Source organism: Cupressus sempervirens, chromosome 3, assembly GCF_028749045.1.
Source record: "Cupressus sempervirens isolate cs-2001-9-10 chromosome 3, ASM2874904v1, whole genome shotgun sequence".
NCBI lineage: Eukaryota > Viridiplantae > Streptophyta > Pinopsida > Cupressales > Cupressaceae > Cupressus > Cupressus sempervirens.
Window position 1 is genome coordinate 613,420,100 of NC_143120.1, and position 24,663 is coordinate 613,444,762.

The 24,663-nt window shown below is 34.3% G+C and overlaps 1 pseudogene; it reads left to right on the forward strand.

Annotated features, from left to right (window-relative positions):
* Window positions 1-15,778: 15,778 nt before the first annotated feature.
* On the forward strand, window positions 15,779-16,521 carry LOC149568168 (cysteine synthase, chloroplastic/chromoplastic pseudogene; annotated as a pseudogene).
* Window positions 16,522-24,663: the final 8,142 nt, after the last annotated feature.

A 24,663-nucleotide genomic window follows, 5' to 3' on the forward strand; every position in this document is an offset into this window, starting at 1 on the left:
AAAACTGCCCCAACTACCAATATGGTTAGAGGTTCCCCTTCTTTCATGCTCTGTCTGTTGTGATGATGGTAGAGTATGAGAGGAAAATTGTGAATCACTGCTAACACCAGGAAATGGAGCCAAAACAGAGGTAGGAGTGGAAGTTATAGGTTGAGATAGAGATTGAGAGTTTAAAGAAGAAGTATTCTCATTAAGTAAAGGCATAGGAATAAAATCTTCAACAAATCTTTCTTGTGGCGTTGATTGAAGAGCTGAAAACTTTGTCTCATTAAATACCACATCTCGACTCCATATAATCTTCTTTACAATAGGATCCCATAATTGAAACCCATACTGATCTTCTCCATAGCCCATGAAGATACATTCCTGTGATTTTGAATCCAGCTTGCTCCTTTTTTCTTTAGGAACATGAAAAAATGCTTGACACCCATACACTCGAAGATGTGAGTAGGAAATCCTTCTACCCAGCCACTCCTCCTCCAGAATTACAAAGTCCAAATGAGATGAAGGACTTCAATTAGTCAAGTATACTGCTGTATTGCAGGCTTCCACCCAGAATTCTTTGCTTAAACCTGCATTATATTGCATACATCAAACTTTCTCAAGTATAGTTCAATTTAATCTTTCCACTGGCCCATTTTCTTGAGGGGTGAATGACACAACTTTCACCCGTCAAATACCATGATCTGCACAAAAGTTATCAAACTCCAAGGAATAGAATTCACCTCCATTATCTGATTTTAAACATTTAATTTTTTGCCCGCTCTAATTTTCAACAAGAGCTTTAAAAATTTTGAATTTGGAGAAAACTTCAGACTTTCTAGACATCATATAAACCCAAACCTTTCTAGTACAATCATCAAGAAATGAAACAAAGAAATTTGCGCCTCTGTGAGAGGTTACCTCTGTTGGACTAAAGACATCCAAGTGCACCAATTCCAATCGTGTCATCTTCTTGTCATGACCATGCTTCAAAAAATTGACATGCTTTTGTTTTCCATGAAGACAATGTTCGCAGAATTCTAAATCTACTGATTGGAGACCTAGAAGTTGCTCTCTATTAAGCATAACCTCTAACCCCTTCTTGCTCATGTGGCCTAATCTTTGATGCCAAAGTGCGTCATCGCTGTTTGCAACAGTCATCATAGCTCCCACCTCATCATTAGTTTCTAAAAACATATAGATTGCCAACTTTATCCCCTTATGCAATAATCATGGAACCCTTGGTAATTTTCCATGTGTCCGTGAGGAGTGTAAGAAAACCTTGAGCATGTAACTGACTAATGGAAATCAAATTTCTTTTTAATTTGGGAACATACCTCACATCTTGAAGCAATAATTGAGCGGCTCCTTTAATTGATAACAAAATATCCCCCTTTCCTACGACTTCACAAGCCTTGTTGTCACCCAAATAAACATTCCCAAATTTACCTTCCTTGTAGTTTGTGTAGGCTTCACTACAAGAAGATGCATGAAATGAAGCCCCAGAGTCAATTACCCATGAATTTGAAGTTGTGTCACTTGTCATAAGAACCAAAACACCATCACCGGGATCATGAATGATGTTTGCTGTGCTGTCCAAAACTTTTTCTTGAGTTCTTTTATACTTTCTGTAGTCCTTTTTAACATGACCAACCTTTCCACAAAACCAACAACCATTTTGTCTACCTTGAGACTGCAACCTTCTAGCTGATTGTGACCTTCGATTGTTGTGATTATTTTTGCCTCTATGTTGAGTTCTTCCTCTATTTTTTGTACTAACCATAGTTAGTGCATTGCCAGATGAAGACTCTTTATTAGTTCTTCTCATGTCTTCACTAAGCAATGTAGACGCTACCTCATCATAGACCAGCTTGTTTTTTCCAGTTACAGAACTGCTAATCGCTGTAACCACACCATCCTAGCTATCCAGTAAAGAACATAATAAGATGATTGCCTTATTTTCATCATCTTGAGGCATACCGATAGAGTGTGCTTGACATAAAAGAGTATTCAACTCATTTATGTGATTCAACATTGTTGTACTGTCCTTCATCTTCAATTTCTAAAGCTTTTTCATGATGAAAATTTTGTTTGCAACAGATGTCGTTTGATACATACTATGAAGTTTGTCCCATATGTTCTTTGTTGACGTTTTATTGTTCACATTGAACAACACATTCAAAGATAGTGAAAGAAAAATCTCTACCATTGTCTTCTCATCAGTTTTAGTCCAATCTTCATCTGACATGGTGGTAGGCTTCTTTGCTTTACCTTCAATTGCTATTGCAAGATCATGCTTGACCAAAAGTGATCGCATTTGTACCTTCCACAAACTGAAATTCTTTCTCAAGAATTTTTGCATTCTTGTTTCCTCCATGACTTTGAAATTTGAAATCGATTATAGCTCTGATACCAATTGTAAATTAACCAAGAATGCAAAAGAAAATACAAAAGAGCAAAAATGCATAAACACAAAGTTTATCGTGGTTCACCACAAATCGTGGCTACGTCCACACTAAGAGAAGAGGAATTATATCAACAAGAAAACCAAATTACATTTATAATACATGCCATCAACATTTATAGATCACAAATGATCAGCTAAAGAGACAAAATAATATGGAGGGAAAAACATGTGTCTGTTGGCCTTCACAATTCAATAGTTTAAACCTTGTCATAACTATCCACTGATTGAAGCCATTCCCCGTAATGAGCTAACTCTCCTAAAAAAACACCCTCCTTGTTGATGGGTGGTTTCGTTTTGTAGCACGGTGGGTTTCCACCGTGACTGCCATTGTAGTTTGGACATGTATTAGCTAATTGTGTAGACGAAATAGCCTTCGTGAGGAGTGACTTCTATGAGCAGCATGGTGGATTCCCACCATTACTCTTATCACAGTTTGGAGATTTATCAGATAGCTGCTCCATACCAGTAAAGCATTGTGCAGAGACACATAGTGCAAATGCGAACAAGAGCACCACAAGCGTTGCGCTTATTTTCATGCCCATCTTAAAGTCTGTAAGCGTTCACTAAATTGATTGCACTAGAAAATCTTAATGTTTAAGCAAGTACTGACTAATGGGCCAGTTAATAAAGATTGAGATGGATTATGATGCTATGTAATGACCCATTTATAGAGGGAGCCAGAAATCTAATTGGGGATAGGTTTTGTTCAAATCATGTATTCAAGGCCACGACGTAGCCGGGACAGTGAAGCTCACCAAAATTTGCCCTGACGGTGAATTGACTCTCTATAACAAAACCCTAATTTTTAGTAATCAGTCTCTAGTCAAATTAGTTTATTTGTTTTTAAAATTAATTATCACCATATGGGATGATATTTATTTGTTATTTGACACTTACGTACCAATATTCAATAATATGCACCTATCACAGGCAATTTACATCTTAAGTTCTATAATTTTTCATTTTCTTTAATTATAAAAATTAAATATCTTAAATTTGATTGACATACTTCATTTTGTGTTATAAAAAAGTTTTTTTTCATTTATTTCGGATAAAATATTGAGACACAATTTGTAAATTGTAATATATGTTAACAATTAAATACTATACTATAGTTATATTTGAACAGTAATATACAATTAAAATTTTGATACACAATTTATAAATGATAAGTTTTTATTAAAAATATATAAATATATTGCATAAAATTATATTATATTATAATATATATGTGTGTGTGTGTGTGTGTGTGTGTGAACAATTTACACAAATAATTAATTCTATAAATTTATAATATATGATGATAATTAAATAAAATATTACTACTATATTTGAACAATAATATAATATACAATTATTATACATTCTCAACTATTTTTTATACTAAACTTATAATATACAAAATAGTAAACTATCACAATTTAGAGCACTTAAAAAATATTATTATATACTATATGTCTAGTAAATTATCACAACTTTACATTTTTAAAATAAAATTATTGATTATACTTTACAATATTCAATATTAAACTAAAAATTTTAATTATAAAAAAATGGTTGACATCTTTTGAGATTTTTTTGTACTTAGACATTCAATTATTGTAGTTTGTGGGAAGACTCTACTTTTTAGTGTTTTATCAATCAAGACTATTGCAAATTGATAGTCTAGCCAAACTTCATTGCTCAAAATTATTTTATTAATTATATATCAAGATATAAATTTTATTTCCTGTTTATTTTGAAAAAGAATACATTTTTTTTTTTAAAATCTAGTTAAAAGGTCTTCAACTTGGAACATAGGGGCACTCCTAGAAAATAATTGAGCCAAAAAATTATCTAAACTTAGTGCAAAAACAAGAAGATAAAAAAATCTTAGATTGTATGATCTTACAAATTTTCTTAATTGCATAAGTAGAATAACATTTATGTACAAAATGTCTTATAGTGTCATTTATAATACAACTCAATTATGACCACTAATGAAAAATAATTGGGTACCAAATTCATCCCTCAACAAAATAAGTACATCATTCCAACTTGATCTTGGCACAATATTATAAGACAAATATGATATATAGTCTTAGAATAGTCATGTCTCTAGTATAGGTAGGGGATGTGGAATAAGCGATGCCAATGACAATAGCAACTATGATGATAACAAAAACAATGACAACAACCAAAAAATAACAACAACAACAACAAGGACAAGAGGGACATCATTCCCAAACTAATAGTCTAGGTAAGGCATCAAAGTGTGTGTACTCAAGTGCAGGAACACCGACATGTGGATAAGAAATATGCATTGAGTGCATGAGCCTATGAGTAATGAAATTTAATCCATTATCTATAAAACATCTCTAACTACAAAAAACATTTCTTTAAAATAAACTTTATCCATAACTATTTTGAGATACATAATTTTAGGAAAGGGAAAGGAGGCAATATCCAACTTGTAAGGTTCAAGAACAATATTAGGAGATCATCATCATAAACTTCTAACTTAAATATCTTCTTTGTAATATCTAGAATAAATCAACACCAAGAGCTAAATTCCATCAACAAGGAAGATAAAGAAGAATTTAGTGACTCCAAACCTAAGAGATTATGAATATAGAAACTCCTAAATGTACAAGTGTAATATTAAAAGGTGTTACATATATTAAAAAATCAAACACAAAAAAATTCCTAAACTTGCATAGTATCTGGGGAATTTAAAATCAATATTCCATACTACTATAGTAGTAGAGGAATACACAAGGATTTTGATAGGAAAAAGGTGTAACCAATGAAAGAAAAAAAAACCAACATGTATAACCAATCTGCCTCAAATCAAAATAAAATTAAAGATAACCTTACCAATATAGAGGAGTATTAAAAGAGGTCTGAAACAACCATAGATCAAAGATAAATGAACCAACAAATTTGCCCCATGTTTACACCAATAAGAAAGAAGCTTAACATGAGGAACATCTTCACAATTCCATACAAATTGAAAGACATGGATTATATTCATACTTCATTACTTATTATAGAGCAACAACTATTTGCAAATCACATATAATAACATTTATGTTTTTATTATAACAAACTCTATACATATTCTACATAACGACACATGTGTCTTACAAGAGACAAAAAATATCTCTACATATCCAGAAAATGCAAGGGTTCTTGCATCTTATTTCACTATATAACTTTATACTATATTCTTAGAATCTTCTTGGACATATCCATCAAGCTCATGCTTATTGAGGAGTAGCATGTACATCCTTGTTGCTGACTGGGGTCTCTGTAAACTCAGATAGAATGACTTCGAGCTCATCCCCTGAAAGTGTCTCTTTTTCTAATAAGATCTCCACAATCTTACCCATTGCTGCTTGGTTACTCCTAATGTGACTCTTAGCCACCTCATATGCATTATCTAAAATGCCTCTCAGTGATCTATCAATGTATTCTACTAGCTTCTCTAACATGGAATTCCTTTCCATCATGCATAAAAAAATATCACCACTTTGGACTATAGGGTCCAATAGAGCCCATGGACCAATTTCAGACATTCCAAACCTCATAATCATCTGCAAGTTACATAAAAACATACTAAGTTTCCCATTTGATGCCTCACTTACAAATTTTTTTATAGCTGGGCTAAAATCAGAGTTGACCTATGTTATAGAAATGAGAAGCAAGAAACAAAATTCTAATGACAACGCAATGAGAAAAAATATATTTAGAAGTTTCACACATACATACATACATCAACGAATTCCTTTTGATCTATACCCAATTCTATTGGTGGATCTTGGTGTTGTTGTTCTTCTTCATCTCCACTGGTACCTTCTTCCACCTCATTCTTGTTATCTTTGTTATTGGACTGCTTCTTGAACTCCTTCAACTTCTCTTTTAGAAGTTCCTCCATCATCTTTTTGATGGCATCTGGAGGCATACTTTTCAGAGGCATGGTGCGAGCCTTAGCTTTAGCTTGTGATTCTTCTACAGACATACACTTCCCAGCAAGACCTTATCTTGCTCTGATACCAATATGATGAGGAGATAACAAAAAAAAAGCCTATAATAGGCTGAATATTGGATGCAAAGAAGAAACTAAAAAAGACTACAGGGAAAACACCAAATATGAACAATACCTTACAGGTTACATGTGTTCATTCATGGCAAGCACATAGGGATGTTGCCTTACCAAATGCATGTTTCCTCAAACTGTAGCCCATTGCTACAAATGACCATGAAGAAAGTAATGTACATTCCTGCTACCCACTCTTCACCACACTCAAGCCACTTTACATTGTGTTCATGCAAGCAAGAGGCATTTTTTCCCTGTTTAACTTACAGAGATTCTTGTGTGAGTCTAGCTTGTTACAACAATAACTTCTATACAAAAAAAATAATGCTACTACTACTTTATTCAAAAACCAATAGATATGGCATTCATCCCTAATCAATTTGCAATGTGAACAAAATAAAACCAAAACCAAGTAGCAAGAAAGCACTATAGTATTATTTATTTCATCTGTTCAGGGCTAGGTAATAATCTTTACAATATCTCAGTCCTTCTTTACATAGAAAAGAAAATTAAAATTAATCCTCTCTCCAACAATCAATTTTGAGAGAACATATAAACAAAGATAAACAGTTAAAATTATTTTTGGCAACCACCAAACCTATACATGTTCTGTTCAATTCTTTAACAAAACATCAAACTATGCCTTAAAATATTCTAAACATCAATTATTTACTAAGTGATAGAAAACTATTAAATTATACCCTAAAATGATAAGATATGCCCTAAAACATATAAGTACCCCCCATAAACAATATAGAAATATTATTTATATAGTTGCTCCTATAGCATACTCCCGGTAGTGAATTTTTTCTCAAGTCATCCTAGAGACCAATTGTTGTATATCCCCACCTTGCCTCAAAATTTTTGTTTCTGGCAACCAAGTAGGTTCAGAATCTAGAAGGCCCTTCCACTTAACAAAATACTCCATGTGTACTTTGTGTCTTGTCCGCATTGCTTCCTTGCTATTGATGATACTTTCCATCTGGGGTATCCCTTTAAATGGCAATTGTTGAATTCATTCATCAGATTCAAGTGTTGTTGCTTCTTCACCAACTACTTCATTTGAACCCTTATACAATGTGAGATCTAAGACATTAAATGTAGGTGAAATAGCTACATTTGGAGGTAATGCTACCTTGTATGCATTTTCTCCATACTTTTCTAGGATTTCACATGGTCCAATCTTCTTTATCATCCACTTCATATGGCTGCCCCGAGGTAACCAATCTTTGTTCAAGTGTACCATAACTAGGTTCCCAACTTGGAACTATACATTTCTTCTTTTAAAATCTACTTTAGCCTTCACCTTAGGCTATTTTGCTGCAATATTTTCCTTACATGCTCATGCACTTCCATCATTGCTTCAGCAAAGTCTTCTGCATGTCCACTCCTTTTCTCCAAACCATCCATATTTTTGAGTTTCAAAACTCCCCTTGGATGTCACCCATAGACAACTTCAAAAGGACTCATGCTTGTGCTACGATTCATTGAGTCATTGTATGCAAACTCTTCCTGAGCTATGATGGCTTCCCAACTACCTCCATGTTCAATTTTCCCAAGGATCTATTAAAAACCTCAATTTGCCCATCCACTTGAGGATGATAGGCTGAACTAAAAGAAAAATTCATGCCCAACTTTGTCCATACGGTCCTCCAAAAGTGACCTACAAACTTGCTGTCCCTAATAGATACAATGCTCAATGGCAAACCATGAATACAAACTATTTCTTTAAAGAATAGACCTACAACATAACTAGCATCATTAGTGGTTTTACATGGAATAAAGTGAGCCATTTTACTGAATCTATCAACAGCCACAAATATGTTGTCATAACCTATGTTAGTACATGGTAATCCCATTACAAAATCCATACTCAAACACTTCCAAGGTTTATTTGGTATGGGTACGTGTTGATAAATTATAGAATTTGTTGATACTCCCTTTACTCTTTGACATACCAGACAACCTTCCACAAACTTCCTAATGTCTGTTTGCATATTTGGGCAATAATAAAATCTTTTTACCAATTCTAATGTCTTGTTGAGTCCAAAATGACCACTAAGACCTCCACAATATTTTTCTTAAATGACATTCTCCCGCATAGAACATTTGGGAATACATAGTCAGCTGCCTTTAAACAACAATCCATCTTGTACAATGAATTCAAAAAAATTAGAATGAAAACTATCTTCTAACTTAGTGCAAACCTCATATGGTTCCCTGAAATCTTCATCTTTTACATACATTCCCTTTAATGCATCTACACCCATGCTTTGGATTTGTACTTCTTGCACTGTTAACATGCTTCTATTAAGTGCATCAACCACCTTATTGGCTTGTCCTTTCTTATGCTTGATCGTAAAGGTATAAGCCTACAAACTCTCAACCCATTTCATGTGCCTATGGTTGAGTTTTTCCTGCCCATTCAAGAAACTAAGAGCATGGTTGTTAGTATACAAAATAAACTCCTTAGGTAGCAAATAGTGCCTCCATTTTTTTAATTCTTGGACCATGGCATACAATTCCAAATCATAAGAATAATATTTCTTCTTTGCCTCATTTAGCTTCTCACTAAAAAATGCAATGGGTATGCCTTCTTGACTAAGAACAACCCCTATTGCAAAGCCACTAACATCACATTCTATGGTAAAAAATTTATTAAAATTTGGTAAAACAAGAACATGATACTTGGCTACCTTTTGTTTGAGTTCCTCAAAACTCTTATTTGCTGCATTATTCCATTCAAATTTTTTTTTACCTTCTTGTTTGATGGTGTCTAAAATTGGTGCACAAATGTTGCTGAAGTTCCTTATGAACTTCTTGTAGAATGTGGCCAAACCAAGAAAAATTCAAACCTCTCTAATAGCCCTTGGTGTTGGCCAATTAATAATGACCTCCACTTTAGATAGATCCATTTTCAATTCTCCCTTGGATATCACAAATCCAGGATACACCAACTCTTCTTTCAAAAAATCACACTTCTCCAAGTTTATCTTCAACTTTTGCTCTTGTAGCCTTTGAAAACCATCTTCAAATGCTGCAAATGCTCTTCCTTATTCCTACTATACACCAAAATTTCATCAAGGTAGACAACAAAAAACTTCCCAATAAAGTCATGCAAAACTTCCTTCATTAGTCGCATAAATCTACTAGGAGCACTAGATAAACCAAATGGCATAACTAGCCATTCATACAACCCTTCATTAGTTTTAAAGGCTATCTTCCATTCATCCCCCTCTCATATCCTTATTTGATGATACCCACTTTTGAGATCTATTTTAGAAAAATATGAAGCTCCCCCCAAACAATCCAAAAAATCTTCTATTCAAGGAATAGGAAATCTATATCTTATAGTTATCCTATTAATGGCCCTAGAATCAATACAGATCCAACACTTACCACCCCTCTTTGGAGCAAGAACTGAAGGTGCGACACATGGGCTAAGACTTTTCCTTATGAACCCCTTGTCAAGAAACTCTTGTATTTGCCTAGCAATCTCTTCATTCCGCTACGGTGTCATCTTATATGGTGCCCTATTGGGTATCACTACTCTAGGAATAAGATCAATCTATTGACTTATGTCCCTTATTGGTGGTAGAGACTCAGGCATTACCTCAGCAATGATTTCCTTGTACTAGTTCAACAACTCTTCAACTTCTTTCGGGCCTACTGTCTTGCGCTCCTTCTTCCTATCTTCCTTAAGCTTCAGACCAATGCAAAGCCTATTCCATATTTTTCAAGAGTATTAATGAACACTTTCTAACCCACCATCAACACGCTTGGTCCAACTTGACCAACCCCTTTCTCTTCTCCTTCAGAATTCAACCTTTATGTTACTCCATCCTTTTGGAAGCTATAAGAATTCTTCTCACTATCCTGGCATGCCTTCCTATCAAAATGCCAAGGTCTTCCCAGCAAGAGGTGGCACACATCCATGGGAAGGATATCACACCATATTTTATCTTTATATTCCCCTATACTAAACTGTACCCAAGCTTGCTCATTCACAAATTCCTATTGCCCTTTGTTCAACCAACTGATCTTTTATGGACAAGAATGTGGAAGTCTCTCTAACTTTAATTTGTTTACAGCTTTAAGTGAGATGATGTTATCTATGGAACTTGAATCAATTATTACTTTGCACAACTTACCTTTCACCTTGCATTGAACTCAAAAAGGAGCCATCCTTTGAGTGGTATTTTCTCTCAATGGTTCCTTAAGAAGTGTCCTCCTTAACATGAGACTTTCTCCCTGAGCCTCTGTCATCAACTGAACTTCTAGTGAGTTCATACTCCAATTATCTTCTTGCACATAAGTGACTCTCCTTTCACTATTTTGAGAAGTAGATGCCCTTTGTGGACACTTATATTTTGGGTGCCCTATCTGACCACAACTATAGCAATTCACTCCTATGAACTTAGATCCTCTACCTGATCCACTTAACCTTCCTCCATTAGATCCCCTTCCACTATAGCCTCCTTTGCTACTTGAGTCACCTTCTTTCTCCTTAGAGTTAGACTCACCTTGGGACCTCTGGCCTTGTCCTCTATTATTGAAGTTTCCTATGACTCGATCATTCCTTCGACTTGTCCCTCCTTGTTGCTAATCACCCTTCCTCTTCAACTTCTCTTCAACTTTAAGAGAAAGTTGAAAACACTTCCCTAATGTATCTAGGGCCAAGAGGCTGATCTCCTCTTGTATGTTCATTCTCAAATCATTTAAATATCTGAACACTCTTTTTGGTTCCTCCTCTTGTTTCTTTTCCCTAAGAGTTAACCTATGAAACTCTTCTATATAGGTATTCACATCCATCTCTCACTGCCTCAAGCTTTGTAGCTTTTTGAACAACTGTACTTCATGATCTGCAGGCAAAAATTGTGCCTTAATTTTTTCCTTCATTACTTCCCATGAAGAATTCATAGTTTTATTATTTTGTATCCTTTCTCCTTGAATATAATTCCACCATGATAGAGAAAATCCTATCAATTTTTCTTTTGCAATCCTTACTCTATCATTCTTTGGAACTTCATTCAACTCAAAGTGATTGGTGATTGCTTCAATACATTCCATCACTTCCTCACTATTGAGACTACCTCCATATGTAGGTAGCTTATTAGTAATATCTCATTTTATTGAATTTAAGGCATCAATAAATGCCTTTTGATCTCCACCCAAATCTGTTGGTGGATCCTAGTGTTGTTGTTCTTCTTCTTCATCTCCACTGGTACCTTCTTCCACCTCATTCTCCTTATCTTTGTTACTAGACTCTTTCTTGAATTCCTTCAACTTCTCTTCTAGAAGTTCCTCCATCACCTTTTTGATGAAATTTGGAGTCATACTTTTCAGAGGCATGGTGTGAGCCTCAGCTTCAGCTTGTGATTCTTCTACAGACATACACTTCCCAGCAAGACCTTGTCTCACTTTGATACCAATATGACGAGGAGATAACAAAAACAAAGCCCATAATAGGCTCAATATTGGATGGAAAGAAGAAACTAAAAAAGACAACAAGGATAACACCAAATATCAACAACACCTTACAGGTTACATGTGTTCATTCATGGAAAGCACATAGGGATGTTGCCTTACCAAACACATGTTTCTTCAAACTGTAGCGCATTCCTGAAAATGACCATGAAGAAAGTAATGTATATTCCTCCTACCCACTCTCCAACACACACATGACACTTCACATGGTGTTCATGTGAGCAAGAGGCATTTTTTCCCAATTTATCTTTTAGAGATTCTTGTGTGAGTCTGGCTTCTTACAGCAATAACTTCTATACAAAAAAAAAACAATGCTACTACTACTTTATTCAAAAGCCAATAGCTATGATATGCATCCCTAATCAATTTGCAGTGTGAACTAAATAAAACCAATGCCAAGTAGCAAGAAAGCACTGCAGTATTTTTTATTTCATCTGTTTAGGGCCAGGTAATAATCTTCACAATATCTCAGTCCTTCTTCACACAGAAAATAAAAATAAAAATAATCCTCTCTCCAACGATCAATTTGGAGAGAACATATAAACAAAGATAACTAGTTAAAACTATTTTTGGCAACCACCAAACCCTTACATTTTTTGTTCAATTCTTTAACAAAACATCAAACCATGCCTTAAAATATTAAAATGTGCCCTAAACATCAATTATTTACTAAGTGATAGAAAACTATTAAATTATACCCTAAAATAATAAAATATACCCTAAAACATATAAGTACCCCCAATAAACAATATAGAAATATTATTTATATAGTTGCTCCTACAGCATACTCGGGGGTGAATTTTGTCTCAAGTCCTCTTGGAGACCAACTGTTGTATATCCCCACCTTGCGTCAAAATTTCTATTTTCGACAACCACGTAGCTTCAAAATCTAGAAGGCCCTTCCACTTAACCAAATACTCCATGTGTACTTTGTGTCTTGTCCTCTTTGCTTCCTTGCTGTTGATGATACTTTCCATCTAGGGTGTCTCTTTAGACAGCAATTGCTGAATCCATTCATCAGATTCAAGTGTTGTTACTTCTTCACCAACTACTTCATTTGAACCCTTATACAATGTGAGATCTAAGACATTAAATATAGGTGAAATAGATACATTTGGAGGTATTGCTACCTTGTATGCATATTTCTCCATACTTTTCTAGGATTTCACATGTTCCAATCTTCTTCATCATTAACTTCATATCGCTGCCCTAAGGTAACCAGTCTTTGTTCAAGTGTATCATAAATAGGTTTCCAACTTGGAACTGTACATTTCTTCTTTCTAAATCTTCTTTAGCCTTCACCTTAAGGCTATTTTGCTGCAACATTTTCCTTACATGCTCATGCACTTCCATCATTGCTTCAACAAAGTCTTCTGCATGTCCACAACTTTTCTCCAAACCATCCATATTTCTGAGTTCCAAAACTCCCCTTGGATGTCTCCCATAAACAACTTCAAAAGGACTCATGGTTGTGCTATGATTCATTGAGTCATTGTATACAAACTCTACCTAAGGTATGATGGCATACCAAAACCTCCATGTTCCTGTATCAAACATCTCAAAAGCTTTCGTAAGGATCTATTAACCACCTCAGTTTGCCCATCCATTTGAGGATGATAGGTTGAACTAAAATAAAAATTCATGCCCAACTTCTTCCATAGGTTCCTCCAAAAGTGACCTACAAACTCCCTGTCCCTATCAGATACAATTCTCAATGGAAAACCATGAATATGAACTATTTTTTTGAAGAATAGCCTTTCAATATAACTAGCATCATTAGTGGTTTTACATGGAATAAAGTGAGCCATTTTACTAAATCTATCAACAACCAAAAATATGCTGTCATAACCTATCTTTTTCCTTGGTAATCCCATTACAAAATCCATACTCAAACACTCCTGGTATGGGTAAGGGTTGATAAATTCTAGCATTTGTTGATACTCCCCTTGCTCTTTGACATACCAGACAACCTTCCAAAAAATTCCTAATGTATGTTTGCATCTTAGGCCAATAATAAAATCTTTGTACCAATTCTAATATCTTGTTGAGTCCACAATGACCACTAAGACCTCCACAATGTTTTTCTTTAATGACATTCTCCTGCATAGAACATTTGGGAATACATAGTTGGCTGCCTTTAAAAAACAATCCATCTTGTACAATGAATTTAGAAAAATTAGAATGAAAACTATCTTCTAACTTAGTGCAAACCTCATATGCTTCCCTGAAATCTCCATCTTTTACATACATTCCCTTCAATGCATCTACACCCATGCTTTGGATTTGTACTTCTTGCACTGTTAACACTCTTCTACTAACTGCATTAGCCACCTTATTGGCTTGTCCTTTTGTATGCTTGATAGTAAAGGTATAAACCTGCAAACTCTCAACCCATTTCATGTGCCTATGGTTGAGTTTTTTCTACCAATTCAAGAAACTAAGAGCATGGCTGTCAGTATACACAATAAACTCCTTCGGTAGCAAATAGTGCCTCCATTTTTTTAATGCTTGGACCATGGCATACAATTCCAAATCATAAGAAGAATACTTCTTCTTTGCCTTATTCAAATTCTCACTAAAAAATGCAATGGGTCTGCCTTCTTTACTAAGAAAAGCCCCTATTGCAAAGCCACTAGCATCACATTCTATTGTAAAAACTTTATTAAAGTTTGGTAAAACAAGAACAGGATACTTGGCTACCTTTTGTGTGAGTTCCTCAAATCTCTTATTTGCTGCATTTTTCCATTCAAAATTTTTTTTACCTCCTCCTTTGATGGTGTCTAAAATTGGTGCACAAATGTTGCTGAAGTTCCTTATGAACTTCCTATGGAATGCAGCCAAACCATGAAAAATTTGAATCTCTCCAACAACCCTTGGTGTTGGCCAATTAATGATGGTCTCCACTTTAGACAAATCCATTTTCAATTCTCCCTTGGATATCACAAATCCAAGATACACCAACTCTTCTTTCAAAAAGTCACACTTCTCCAAGTTTATCTTCAACTTTTGCTCCTGTAGCCTTTGAAAAACCATCTTCAAATGCTGCAAATGCTCTTCCTTATTCCTGCTATACACCAAAATGTTGTCAAGGTAGACAACAACGAACTTTACAATGAAGTCGTACAAAAGTTCATTCATTAGTCACATAAATGTACTAGGAGCATTAGATAAACCAAATGGCATAACCAGCCATTCATACAACCCTTCATTAGTTTTAAAGGCTTTCTTCCATTCATACCCCTCTTTTATTCTTATTTGATGATACCCACTTTTGAGATATATTTTAGAAAAATATGAAGCTCCCTCCAAACAATCCAACAAATCTTCTATTCAAGGAAAAATCTATATCTTATAGTTATCCTGTTAATCGCCCTAGAATCAATACACAACTTCCACTTACGATCCTTCTCTGGAGCAAGAACTGTGGGTATGGCACATGGGCTAAGACTTTTCCTTATCAACCCCTTGTCAAGAAACTCTTCTATTTGCCTAGCAATCTCTTCATTCTACGGTGGTGTCATCTTATTTGCTGCCTTGTTGGGTAGCACAGCTCCAGGAATAAGATCAATATGTTGACTTATGTACCTTATTGGTGGTAGAGACTCAGGCATTACCTCAATAATGATTTCCTTGTACTAGTTCAACAACTCTTCAACTTCTTTTGGGCCTGTTGTCCTGCACTCCTTCTTCCTATCTTCCTTAGGCTTTGATGGAGCCAAAAATTTTAATTTTTTTTAAATTTTGAACTCCATTTATGAAAGGAGATGAATGATGAAGTGGTATTGTCAATATTAGAAGGCTTCATTGTTATATGGACAGAATATGTTTTTGAAATACATAATAGATTCATGTCCTATCTAGATTGTGGTGATAGTCAAAATTTTCTAGAGCAATAGCAGATTGAGGAGCTGAAGAATAACAATGAAATCAATTCTGCACTTGGTTTTTCTAGGGTGGTGCAAAAGGTTGAAGAGTTGACAAAAGCCCTTCCTAGTGTTTACACATTGATCAGATTAGTAATCCTGCAAATCTTGATGCACACACTTTCAAAGCACAGGCCCTGAAATTTGGCAAGATATAGCAGGTAAAGCAGATATATTTATTTCAAGTTCTAGAATAGGAGGAACCATAACAAGAGTTGGAAGATATTTGAAGATGCAAAAACCCATCTATTAGGGTTGTCTATATTGAATCTTCTGAGAGTACTGTAACTTCAGATTGGCAAAAAGGAAGCCACAAAATATAAGGGATTTCACCTAGATTTATATCGGAAAATTTGGGCATGGCTGTGATTGGTGAGATTATTATAGTTTCAAAAATAACATATGCAAGAGAGGAAGGATTTCTTGTAGGCATTTCATCAGATGCAGCTGCATTGGAAGTTGGACAACGATGGGAGAACAAAGGAAAATTGACAGTGACTGTAATAGCAAGTGCTACAGAAAGGTATTTAAGCATAGATATGTTTTCTTCCTTAGGAGAAGAATGCATTAATATAAGCTTCTAAACAAAAATGATCCTCTCAGTTCTCTCGATCCTTTTTGTATTGATAGCAGTTGATTGAATGTTTTTTTCCTGCAATTTTGATTAAAAATATATGGTAAAGAATATCTCTTGATCTTGTGAAATCTATGAAAAGTGACAAGGATGCTTTACTGTCTTCCTCCATATGGAAGAATGTGTACCTATCAAATTAGTTTAACTTCCCAGTTTCAGATTTCAAAAGGACTTTGACTGCTACTCCTTTCTATTTTGAATTCCTTATCAAATGCTAGTGGTCATGCAATAAGGATGCAAAAAAATAAATTTGAAATATCAGAATGCAAAATAGAATGCACATGGTAGTAAAAGTTAGTAAAGATGTGAAATATAAGGAATTCTCCTACCACAATAGAACTTCAAACAAAAGAAGAATTGAACAAGCATAAGTCCTTGCACAACAACATGCTCAGAGATTACTCCAGTCTCGCCAGTTTGAAGGACAACCTATTGACATGGATAATGCTTCAATACTTGTTAATTGATTGCATCAAAGTTTCAGGTATTATCTCTCGACAAATAGACTAGGTGCAACCCAGAGATACTTTCTTTGCTATAGAAGTCTGGAAGTCCTCCTGCACAAGGTACCCACATGATCTCATAAAAAATGTAACATTTGTGATATATATCTTATGCTTGTTCATTTTTCTTGCAGGTTAAGGGGTTGTGGTCGAAGAGAGCACAAGGAAGAGCTAGAATTGCCTGAATATTTGCTTCGAACGGTTAGAATAAATCATGCTTAGGATTCACGATCAAAGAGAAGGCATGAGCAGTGAACGCATCAGAAACTAGGAAGGCTCTTTAAGGATGCGATCACAGAAGGCAGCCAAGGTTATTGTCGTAGTGTAAATCTGTGTGGATAAAGGCATATAGACGTTGGAAGGATGAATACAAGTAGCATATGTGTGTATGATTTCCAAAAACTTGTGCGAATAAAGCATGAAAACTGGTGGCGTCTTGAGAAGCCTTGCATTCTTAGATCTTGCATCGTATGGAGGACACATCATAGGTAGGAATAGCGATTGTGTGCTATGTCAGGGTATTGAAGTTTCAAAAGGTTTAATTTCATTAACAAAACAAAGAACATTGCAACCTATCGGTGATTAATGAATCACAATTATTTTTCAATTTTTTGTTTAGTTATGATTACATGCGGTGAAAGGATATGTTTGTTCCTCATGCACCTTTTGGCATTTTATAAATAGGAGATGTAAAAATTAAAATGGGAGGTCGCTCTTAAGAAGGACAATAATTTTCTATCGTCAAGCATACATATTTAAAATTTGTTTCATTTTAAAGGAGAAGTTGGATCTGTGAACTAAGCAAAGAGATTGTAATTTTTTGAACACTGATTCAGGCATTGTGTAGATTTTATTATGTTGAGTAGAACCCCAGGAACCTGAGTGTCTTCAGTATAATTTATCTAGCAAATAAAAAATAGTAAGAATTTCAATTGTTTTTTAGAGTTGGAATGCATATAGTTTTTCCTTTATGGCGTTGATCATTCATTTGTTTATAATTTTCTAATTTGATAAGCAAACTAAGTTGTTTATTATTCTTTAGATTTGACAAACACAAATATCATAGGATAAGAGTTCTTTCTTGTTATTTGTATCTATTGTGTCCATTAAAGGTTAAAGCATAATAGACAAGTCTAAAGTGCGTTAAAATATAACAACTTGTGTTTTTTCATCTTCTTTCTTTAAAGACCTTTTATTAAACAATCTTTTTAACATTTTTCTTTTTAGCAAAATACAATTCTATTAAACAATCCAAATTTTAAGTCATATATCAAAAATTTAGAAGTTTTCCTTAACACTTCCCAATTGAAGGAATTTGTTTTGCAATCCACTATAATACATTTTGCTTCCAAGATTTGAATTGGGTAAATAGGCCCTAGTCTAGCGGAACCTAAAGCGCAGAGGTTTTAATCATGTTACGTTGGCCAAAATCAGTTAGATACCCAGCATCGAGCAAGCAAGGCTCGTAGGTTTCTAACCATCAATTTTGATAACCAATAGGCTTCAACACCAATGCAAAGCCTATTCCATCTTCTTCAAGAGTATTAATGAGCTCTTTCTCACCCACCATCAACACACTTGGTCCAACTTGACCAACCCCTTTCTCTTCTCCTTTAGAATTCAATCTATATGTTACTCCATCCTTTTGGAAGCTTTAATAATTCTTCTCACCATCATGGCATGCATTCTTGTCAAATTACCAAGGTCTTCCTAGCAAGAGGTGGCAAGCATCCATGGAAGAGATATCACACAATATTTTATTTTTATATTCCCCTATACTGAACTCTACCCAAGCTTGCTCATTCACAACTTCCTATTGCCCTTTGTTCAACCAACTGAACTTGTATGGACAAGAATGTGGAAGTCCCTCCAACTTTAATTTTTTTATAGCTTCAAGTGAGATGATGTTATCTATGGAACCTGAATCAATTATTACTTTGCACAACTTACCTTTCACCTTACATTGAACTTAAAAAAGAGCCCTCCTTTGAGTGGTATCTTATCTCAGCGATTCCTTAAGAAGTGTCCTCCTTAACATGAGACTTTCTCCCTAAGCCTCTGTCTTCAACTGAACTTCAAGTGAGTTCATACTCAAATTATCTTCTTGCACATAAGTGACTCTCCTTTCACCATTTTGAGAAGTAGATACCCTTTGTGGACACTTATATTTTGGGTTCCCTATCTGACCACAACTATAGCACTTCATTCCTGAGAACTTGGATCCTCTACCTGGTCCACCTAACCTTCCTCCATTAGATCCCCTTCCACTGTAGCCTCCTCTACTACTTGAGTCATCTGCTTTCTCCTTAGGGTTAGAATCACCTTGGGACCTTTGGCCTTCTCCTCTATTATTGAAGTTTCCTCTGCCTCGGTCATTCCTTCCACTTCTCCCTCCTTGTTGTTGATCACCCTTCCTCTTCAACTTATCTTCAAATTTAAGAGCAAGTTGAAAACACTTCCCCACTGTATCTGGGGCCAAGAGGCTGATCTCCTCTTGTATGTTCTTTCTCACACCATTTAAATATTTGGCGACTCTTTCTGGTTCCTCCTCTTGTTTCTTTTCCTTAAGAGTTAACCTATGGAACTCTTCTGTATAGGTATTGACATCCATCTCTTGTTGCCTCAATCTTTGCAGCTTTTTGAACAACTGCACTTCATGATCTACAGGAAAAAATAGTGCCTTAATTTTTTCCTTGATTACTTCCCATGAAGAAATCATACTTTTATTATTTTGTATCCTTTCTCCTTGAATATAATTCCAACATGATAGAGCAGATCCTCTCAATTTTCCTTTTGCAATCCTTACTCTATCATTCTTTGGAACTTCATTCAACTCAAAGTGATTGGTGATTGCTTCAATCCATTCCATCATTTCCTTACTATTGAGACTACTTCCATATGTAGGTAGCTTATCAGTAATATCTCATTTTATTGACTTTAAGGCATCAGTGAATGCCTTTTGATCTGCACCCAATTGTATTGATGGATCCTAGTGTTCTTCTTCTTCTTCATCTCCACCGATACCTTCTTCCACCTCATTCTCCTTATCCTTTTTACTGGAGTCCTTCTTGAACTCCTTCAACTTCTCTTCTAGAAGTTCCTCCATCATCTTTTTGATGGCATCTGGAGTCATACTTTTCAGAGGCATGGTGTGAGCCTTAGCTTCAGCCTATGATTCTTCTACAGAGATACACTTCCCAGCAAGACCTTGTCTCGCTCTGATACCAATATGATGAGGAGATAAAAAAAACAAAGCCTATAATAGGCTCAATATTGGATGGAAAGAAGAAACTAAAAAGGACTATAAGTAAAACACCAAATATGAAAAACACCTACAGGTTACATGTGTTCATTCCAGGCAAGCACATAGGGATGTTGCCTTACCAAACACATGTTTCTTCAAACTATAGCCCATTCCTACAAATGACCATAAAGAAAGTAATGCACATTCCTCCTACCCGCTCTCCACCACACTCAGGCCACTTCACATTGTGTTCATGCGAGCAAGAGTCATTTTCGCCCAATTTAACATCCAAAGATTCTTGTGTGAGTCTGGCTTCTTATAGCAATAACTTCTTTAAAGAAAAAACAATGCTACTACTACTTTATTCAAAACCAATAGATATGATATGCATCTCTAATCAATTTGCAGTGTGAAAAAAATAAAATCAAAACCAAGTAGCAAGAAAGCACTATAGTATTATTTATTTCATCTGTTCAGGGCCAGGTAATAATCTTCACAATATCTCAGTCCTTCTTCACACAGAAAAGAAAATTAAAATTAATCCTCTCTCCAACGATCAATTTTGAGAGAACATATAAACAAAGATAAACAGTTAAAACTGTTTTTGGCAACCATCAAACCCATACAGGTTTTGTTCAATTCTTTAACAAAACATCAAAATATGCCTTAAAATATTAAAATGTGTCCTAAACATCAATTATTTACTAAATGATAGAAAACTATTAAATTATACCCTAAAATAATAAAAAATGCCCTAAAACATATAAGTACCCCATAAACAATATAGAAATATTATTTATATAGTTGCTCCTGCAGCATAAAAATCTGCATAATTATATTTTTCAAAACTCTTTGAATGTGTATGGTCCATAGCTAACCATGCACTATATAAGTGTGTGCTATATTACCTTTCGGACTGGTCAAGTCAACACACTTTCGACCTACAAAAATGCTTGACATTGAAGCTAGATGGACATGTCACTCGATAATAGTATTTCCACAGTTTGTAACTCCAGTATATACTGTAGAGCTAAGCCCGGGACGAGATTCTACCGCAACCTCACCAAATCAATACTTATTAAATGATATTACTGCTAGGGAATTTCCAGCAGAGCAACTCCCCAGGTCACCCCAAACTATATTATGCTTTTTTATAATGTTCATTTGTTGGTCATATTTTACAATAAATGTTATTCTAAAGGGGTTTCTGATGGCTTTTCGTGGGAATGACAAATAATGGTAAGACTAAGATAAATCAGACCATAGGGCTGGAATGATTGCCAAAATCCTCTCCTAAAATAATTTGTGTTAGTATATGAAATGATTTATTTGAACTAATTAAATGTCTTCATGCTTCTTGATGACTTAAAGTTAATTTGCTTCGCAGAAGTTGAAAGATAACCATTGAAAGGAATCATAGACACCAAATGTTCCTTCCGAGCAATAGATTTTGGTATTCTTTGCTTAGATAATTCATCAGTGTTAATATAGTATTAACAATTTGAAGCTGTACGTGTCGTCTAATAACGAAGGATTATTTATCTCAGTCTATTTATAGTACGAAAAGAGTTTTCAAGGAATTTTATAGGCATTGTCACAACAAGTATGGCATTCTATTCTACGTCAAGGAACAAAGCGATTCTTTTTTAAGACATTGGTGATATAGTATATTCTCTGAGTCCCTACTTGATCTCTTTTGATTTTCTGAGATCCCTTGTGTCATTTATAAAGAGGCTTTTCTTTGAATTACATTTTCTATCAGTTGTGATTACTCCTTTTAGAAGAGAATATAATAAGATTTATGCTCATTTTAGGTTTTCAAATTCTCTTTATCCTCTGATATATAGTGTTTCCATTTCATAAAATAATAAAAACTAGTTAAAAGTCTTAATTAAATATTGAGTTTGAGTGTTCTATGCTATCTATTTTTCTGCTCTGATAAGCTATTGATATCATATGACTATACTTGCAAATAAGTAAATCAATCTATATATAATGATCAATTTTGTTGTACACCTATTATGATAATTAATTAAAAAATTCAAACTTTTTAAAAAATTATCTTAATTCTATTTATTGACATGTATTTTATGTTGATTTTCTATTCATTAAGGTTACCATGCCCACGGAAATGACCTCAATGAATTCCAACCATGCACCGGCCATAAACTTGAGCAATGAATGAACCACAATTCATGTGAGTTATCAGTCAATCTTTACAATTTTTACCTCCCTATGTAAGTCAATTGTAATGTAATTGAATCATTACTTTTAAATTTTAATATGTTTATATGTAATGTTATTTTCCATATGCATGTCTATGTCACTAAGTTTTTATGTCTTTGGTCTTCAATATCGAATACTTTCCAGGATATAATGTCAAATGAGGTGTCAAATGAGATGAGATCTGCTCCTACAAACAAAAGGCGGACAAAAAATCTAATGAGTTACCATTCACACTTTTTTAAAATTGCATTTAGAACTTAAATAAATTTACTTCAAGTTCTCATATACCTCTTTGTACATACCTATATCTATGCATCAATTTGAAACGTATTCTCTCTTAACATGATTATCAAATATATGCATATGATTATATAAGAAAATAAGTATATCAATCTATATGTATTGATCAATTTAATTGTACACCTATTATGCTAATTATATAAATATTCAAACCTTTAGAGAAAAAACAACTAGAGATTCTTGTTTTAGGAAATTAAAATGGAAGAAATATTGACCACCAATGCTATCTGATCCATCAATACTGGAGATTTGGTTTCAACTCTTATCATTCAAAAGGATCACTATCTTTGAAGATGAAATGTCAATAAAAGATTGTCTTATTAGATGGTGATCATATGCAATTAGCAATTTTGGTAGAGAAATTGAATGACCTTTTCTTCTCAAACACGCTCAAAATACAATCTATAGTGGCATTGAAAAATTATGTCTCTTGAGCCACAAGAAATTCCAAGTAGGCATTCCAATATTTATGCTTCACTACTATACACTTGTACATTAATTTATATCTAAAAATGATTACTAATTCTATGACATTTAAACTTAATCATATAGGACCATTATCATCTTCAACCTTGAAATCATCCATCGAGACTGTCAAATCATTAGGAAACACAAGTATCTATACAAGTCTCAAGAGCAACAAACGATGGAATAGAAAATAATTATTTTATCAAACAAGAGAATCAAATTTTTCATGCATACAACTCACAAGGAACTACCACTACTTGAGAGTATTTTCCCAATCAAAGATTTAAATCCATATCAAACAAGATGGACAATCAAAGGGAGGGTCACAAAAAAAAAAAAAAAAAAAATTTAACAACCAAAGAGGTAGTTGCCAAGTCTTTAGTTTTGACATTTTAGATAATGAAGGCACATAAACTAGGATTGTTTTCTTTAATGACATTGCATAATTGTACTATGCTATAATGCACATCGGTGACTTCTATACTATTTCAAAAGGTTTAGTAAAATAACTAAACAATACATACAACAAGTTGAATAACAATATGGAAATAACTCTTGACCATTCATCAATACTGAAATGTTGCAATAATGAATTACATGCTGGAACTATTGAATACAATTTTAATACAATAAATGACATTAGCAACATTAGCAACAACTATTTGATTCATGTTATTGGCATTGTAGTTATGTTTGAGATATATGTATAGTACAATGAAAGGATGCAAGTAAGGTCAACCATAGAACAATTAAGTTAATAAATTTGTCACTAGCATCCATTGATGTGAACATGTGGGGGCCCATTTATGTCAAAGATGGTGATCCCATCAAAACATTGAAAGCTACTAAACAACATCTTGTCCTTGCTATAAGAAATTGGCATCTTTCAGAATTCAGAGGAAAGCTCATCAATACTATAGTAGCAACAGTATTAACAATTGAACCATCCATACCTAAAGGTGAAGCACTACGATCCGTGATGGAAGGAAAAGAAATGAACATTCCTTCATTCTTGTCATTTTTCTACAAATACTAATACAGAAAGTACTTCCCTTACAATTGTGACTGCCTTGCAACAATGTAGTGTAATGGAGCCCTTGCACACTATGATAAAAGAAACAAGCAAATTCATGAGGCAAGATAATTTTTGTTATCCATATTGCCCAAAAAAGGTGAATGGAGAAGAATGCAAGAAAAAATATGTTTAAAATGATGGCAACACATGGTTCTATTCTAAATGCCAAAAGAACATTCTAGAGTGCAAGTACAAATAACTCTTGTAAAGAAATCTCCATGATCATACAACTAATATTTGGGGTGTTGCCTTTGATGAAGTAGCATAATTTTTATT